Here is a 6,574-nt window from a genome sequence, read left to right on the forward strand (position 1 = left end):
GGGGCGATAGCGAGGCACCCCACCGGTCCAACGGGTATGGTACACGCTGGGGCCACCGGGCATCGTTGCTCCACGGGGTCTGCTTCAAGCGGGGCACGCTCATGACACGGAATTTGCAGTGCCGGGGGCATGCATACATTGGCGCGGGGCCGGGGGTTCATCTGGCAGCTTGCTTCATCTCTGGGTCATGCCCTAGGTTCACGAGGCTGGGCGCGGGGTCGCGCTTCCTGACTAGGCTCGGGGTCCGCGACACACCATGGGGGTGGGGGTGGCGCGTCTTGTCCCTCATTGTTCGCAAGGGACGGCTGGGGTTAGAGCGAGCAGTAGAGAGCCGCTGAGTCACTGGCGGCGGCGATGAGCTCTTCGACGCGCTGGAGCCAGTCGTCGTGGCAGTCAGGAGCAGGCTGGTAACGGAGCAGGTAGGTGGCCATGGCAAGCGCGCTCCGGCCATGGGGCATCTCTGGCCGGGCACGGGATGCCGATCTCGAAGGCTTGGCGAGTGACGGAGTGGTGGTGCGGCCGTCGACCTTCTCGGTCACCGGCTGGGAGGAAGCTTGTTTCTCTTGAACTTCGGGGCCGGTGGTAGCGTTCACCACAGGTGAGGACGACCGGCGCGCGCCGGCGGCACCGACGAGCACGGTCTAGGCGATGTGGGTGGCGCGACACTCTGCGCGAACCCGGCGAGCGTCAGCCATTGGAGCGGTGGAGCTTGGTGAAGACGGAGCTGGGAGCAAACCTCGACACGCCCCTACCTGGCGCGCCAAGTGTTGGATTTCGGGCTCCACACTCCCCTAAGGATTCGAACACTAGACGTGTATGAAGATCTCTCCCTGCTTAGCCTTGCCTAGCCCACTACTCGATGGAAACAACGAAGGACACACTCGATGGCGAGTGTAGCACAGCATACAACAGTTTACCCAGGTTTGGGTCGCTGCGAAGCGTAAAACCCTACTCCTACTTTTGGTGGATTGCCTTTCGTGGAGGTGGTGGATGAACTGGTACAGTGCTCTCGAGCCTCCGCAGGCCAAGTGGCTAGGTGTATTGCCCTACATTTCAAATGAACTCTCCCCTACCAAGTGTTCTAACCTCTCTATTTATAGCGGAGGCCCGGGTCCTCTTCCCTCGTAGCTTCGGCGGGAAGGGATCCCACAACGACTAGTTTTGAAGGGGAACAGGGGAACATGCTCCCCTGCCCAAAGGTGGTCTTCGACTGCAAAGTAATTTTCCGCACTGCAGGGACGGGCCTGTGTATGGCGTTTTCACTACTGGCGGGCTGCGGCGGCTTCGTTGCACCAGAAGGGAAACCTTTGGAACATGCCCTTGGAACTCTTGTACGCTCCCGCCTCCTTTGCACCAAAGGGGAAACTGCCCCGCCCTGCCATCTTCTACTCGCCTCTCCTTTCGTGGTGTCACCCTTGCCTCCTGAGGCCCTGCCTTGTCTCGGAATATCCTCCGCTCCGGAGGGGTCCTGAGGAGGCCGTTGCGGGTCTTGACGCAGCTCCTCCTCGTGAGGCTTCGCCCCTCACGAGGGCCTTACCCTGAATGGTGCCGGGCCCATCGGTTTGTTCTCGTGAGGTGGCCCCGCTCTGGGCCGCAGACATGCAGGTCTGGGTACCCCTTTCCCAGAACGCCGACAACGCCGCACTGATGACCCACAAGTACAGGGTATCAATCGTAGTCCTTTCGATAAGTAAGAGTGTCGAACCCAACGAGGAGCAAAAGGATCTGACAAGTGGTTTTCAGCAAGGAAATTTCTGCAAGCATTGAAATTGTCGGTAACAAGTGATTGTGTGGTGAGAAGATTCGTAGCGAGCAACAATTAACAAAAGAAGCAACGGTGCAGCAAAGTGGCCCAATCCCTTTTGTAGCAAGGGACAAGCCTGGACAAAGTCTTATAGGAGGAAAAACGCTACCGAGGACACACGGGAATTTCTGTCATGCTAGTTTCATCATGGTCATATGATTCGCGTTCGTTACTTTGATAGTTTGATATGTGGGTGGACCGGCGCTTGGGTACTGCCCTTACTTGGACAAGCATCCCACTTATGATTAACCCCTCTCGCACGCATGCGCAACTACGAAAGAAGAATTAAGACAAAGTCTAACCATACCATTAAACTAGTGGATCCAAATCAGCCCCTTACGAAGCAACACATAAAGTAGGGTTTAAGCTTCTGTCACTCTAGCAACCCATCATCTACTTACTACTTCCCAATGCCTTCCTCTAGGCCCAAATAATGGTGAAGTGTTATGTAGTCGACGTTCACATAACACCACTAGAGGAAAAACTACATACAACACATCAAATTACCGAACGAATACCAAATTCACATGACTACTATTAGCATGACTTATCCCATGTCCTCAGGAACAAAAGTAACTACTCACAAAGCATTATCATATCCATGACCAGAGAGGTAATGATTAGCATCAAGGATCTGAACATAAACTCTTCCACCATGTAATCCAACTAGCATCAACTACAAAGAGTAATCAACACTACTAGCAACCGTACAAGTACCAATCGGAGTCGCAAGACGGAGATTGGTTACAAGTGATGAACTAGGGTTTGGAGATGAGATGGTGCTGATGAAGATGTTGATGGTGACGAGTCCCATCCAATGAGAGGAGTGTTGGTGATGACGAGGGTGACGATTTTCCCCTGCGGGAGGGAAGTTTCCCCGGCAAGATCGTCCTGTCGGAGCTCTAGATTGGTTCTACTCAAGTTCCGCCTTGTGGCGGCGGAGAAACCACGAAAAAGCTCCTCCCTGATTTTTCTTGGACGAAACCCTCCATATAGCAAAAGAGGGGGGCAAGTGGGCCAGCAGGGTGCCCACAAGCCCCATTTCACGGCCTGGGGGGTGGCCGTGCTGTGCAGGCTTGTGGCCACCCCCTGGTGCCCCTCTGGCGCTTCTTTGGCCGAGTATTTTTGATAAATCGGGAAAAAAATCCTCGATGATTTTTACGGCGTTTGGAGTCGCGCAGAATAGGTATCTCAACTTTGCTCCACTTTTAGGACAGAATTCCAGTTGCCGGCATTCTCCCTCTTCATGTAAACCTTGCAAAAAAAGAGAGAAAAGGCATAAGGGTAGTACCATGATGTGAAATAACAGCCAAAGAAGCGATAAATATCAACACGAAAACATGATGCAAAATGGATGTATCAACTCCCCCAAGCTTAGACCTCGCTTGTCCTCAAGCGGAAGCCTAGCTCACTAAATATGTCCACATGTTTAGGGACAGAGGTGTCGACAAAACAAGATACAAACATGCATGCATCATGATCATGATCAGAACAGCAATACCAACATATAATCTCTCAGGCTAAAGTGACAATTCCTTCACAAAGTAAAGCATGGATCAAAAACCTTACCGAGAAGTAACAACCGATAGCCTTTAGTCATTGAAGCAATTGCAATTTATCACAACATCAGAAAGAGTCAAATAAGAGGTTGTAAAGCAAATCCACATACTCAATCGTTCTTTCGTTCTCCACAATTTCTACAACTCACGTGGTACTCATGAGATCAAAGTTTCAGCTGGACACAGAGAAAGATAGGGGCTTACAGTTTTGCCTCCCAACTTATTACCTCAAGGGTAATGTCAACAATAATATTTCATGAATGCCTACTTCCAAGATGACATATGAATATAGATCTTTCCCAAGCATATGACGTTAGCCAAGACAAAGGAGAAATAGGGAATTGGTGAAGATCACCATGACTCTTTCAAGGGCAAAAAGTAAAGGTACAAGATAGGCCCTTCGCAGAGGGAAGCAGAGGTTGTCATGCGCTTTTGAGGTTTGCATGCGTGTCCTCTTAGTTGGTGTAAGAGGGAAGCTGAGGTGTTCATCCATACTAAACTTTATAATTTATCACGGCATCAAAAATAGTTGGTGTTCATCCATATTCCTCACAAATCTCTCTCTATCTCTTCGGCCGGTCGTAATGGGAGTATCATAGGTAGTATCACGCATGCCAACTAGGAAATTTTGATGAGGTTACATTGAATTAAATGAAGGAAGAGAGGGCTGAGTATCATATCATGATACCATATAATATTAAATGTTGTGCTACTATGTGTCATGCATGGCAATAAATGAAGTATCCTATGATACTAATATATGATAGTATGCATTACAAATGTAGTATTATACACTAGTATCATATGTATGATACTAGTACATGATAGTCCATGTTACAACTAGCTTTCTAACACTAGAGAAGCTATTCTGCTTGAGAAGCTCAAAGTCCCTCCAGTTAAAAACACCTCAACACCTAGCCTTGTCCTCTCGCCCGGAACAGTAGGAATGTACATCTTGACAGGGCTCAAAGACATACAAGAGGCTCAGGAGAAGCCGATCAATGAGGAGCTAACCATTGGTACGTACGATAGAGTCCGCGATGAGTCCCATACACGAACCACATCCCACCAGATTTGGTGATACTAATATGCCACCTCGAAGCCTAGGAGGAAAGGGTTGTTCTGCTACTACACTCGCGACAACACTAGCACCGGTGCCGGTCCTATCAAACATGATTCCCGAGTGAGGGCGCAGGCTGGATATCATGGTCACCTGCTCTCTAATGTTGCATATTAATATGAAAAGGTTTTATCTTATCTTAGTTAAATATAATTTGTCTTAGTTTGAAAAGTTCTCATGGTGTTGCAATTGTGGTCCTATGTCGGGATGCCATCGGGCTTATGAATGATTGAGGGGTTGATGTTTCCCCACTCTTCATTGCTATTGGACATGGGGTACCACAGTGACATCAATGCCACCCTCACGAGTAAACAAATGTCTCCTTCGATCCCCCATAACACCTGTTCGTGTCGACTATTGATTGTCGTGACGTCGTTGGCAGTATCATGGATGCATGGGTATCGCCGCACCCAAAGTCCCATGGTGTAGGTTGACGTAGTGGTTTATCGAAGGACTCATCATTGGAACCATCAAAATACCTTGACGATTGCAACTCAACAACTTAAATAAGCATCGGCGTACATGTATGAAGACGCCATGTTTCAAGATGCTTCCGAGAGGCAACAAAACTTCATACTCTAGCCCATCATCATATTGACGACCCCCACAACTCAACATGCCCCATGAACCTAGAGACATGGGTGTGTTAGTTCAGGGTTAATGGTTTTGGGACAACAAAATTCATGCCTTATTGTGGGGTGGTGAACAACTACCTCCTGCCTTTTTTCAAGTGGGCTCCTTACTACTTGGGACTTCTTGACTCCTTCTCGAACTCTTGTGATTTCAATTTTTTATTTTCTTCTTGGATTTTCTTCTTAGACTCTTGGAAATTTATTTTGATTACTCATGCGGGATGATTGATTGGCCGCGTACTTCATATACTTGCTTTAACATTCATCTTGAACTTCTTGAGGACTCGTCCTCTACGATTTATTGGGGATCCACCTTGAGAACTTGGAAGGCAAATGTCACCTCCGTGGACTAGGAAAAATCCTCTAGCACTTTATATGGATCTTCTAGTGGCAGACCTAAGGGAGTCCCAAATTAAGGGGTCCTCACGTGGTCAGACTGTTGTTTGTGGGCCGACCTAACGGGCCACATTGTTGAAGACCGGACTACATGACTATTTGGTGAACAAGTAGGAAAGTTGTAAAGATTGTCGTTTCATCGTAGCTGTGTAGGCTAGATTCGCATGTTTACCACTGGCTGAGGTCGGTTGTATCACTAGTAGAAAACGGGGCTATAGTCCCGGTTGGTAAGGGCCTTTAGTCCGGGTTCACCATCGGGACTAATAACTTGGGACTAAAGCCCCCTTTAGTCCCGGTTTGCCATGACCTGGGACTAATTCCCTTCCACGTGTCTGGTAGCGCACGCAGGGGAGAGGACCTTTAGTCCCGGTTGATAACACCAACCGGGACTAAAAGATTTGGCGGTTTATGGTTTTGGGGTTTTGGGGTTTTGGGGATTTCGGGTTTACTGTTTATTTTGATTTTCATTTTATATTTTCCATTTAATTCTTTTTCATTTCAAACATATCTTATTCTACTACATACCATACACGTTATATATGCATATATCATAGGATTTCTCGTAGGACCAATCATATATATCATAGAATTTCTCATAGGACCATGCATATATATATATATGCATATATACACACATATATACAATTTGGTATATACAGTTTCTCCTACAACTTGCAGATCAATTACATGCATGCATTAATTGGTGAAGTGGTATTCTCCTTTCGGGTCTATGACCTGCTCAAGCAAAAATCCCGTAATTTCCACTTGAAGTGCTCGTATGCGTTCCTTTGATAGGAATTTATCCCGCATCTCGTGCATCTTTAAAGAAGGAGACCAATATGAATATATTAGTTGTGTGTATATGTATTAGACAATGATAAAAAAATGTGTGAATAGTGTTTACGTACCCCAAGAGTTCTTGCATCTTTGCAACTCCATTTGATCATAAAGCAAATGTTCTCGCAAACATAGTATGCACATAGATTATTCCCGTGATCCTGGTGCATGCAGAACTTTACGAGAATAGAATTCAATGAAATAATAATCAAGTATTATAATGGTA

Source organism: Hordeum vulgare, chromosome 5H (genome assembly GCF_904849725.1).
Source record: "Hordeum vulgare subsp. vulgare chromosome 5H, MorexV3_pseudomolecules_assembly, whole genome shotgun sequence".
Taxonomy (NCBI): Eukaryota; Viridiplantae; Streptophyta; class Magnoliopsida; order Poales; family Poaceae; genus Hordeum; species Hordeum vulgare.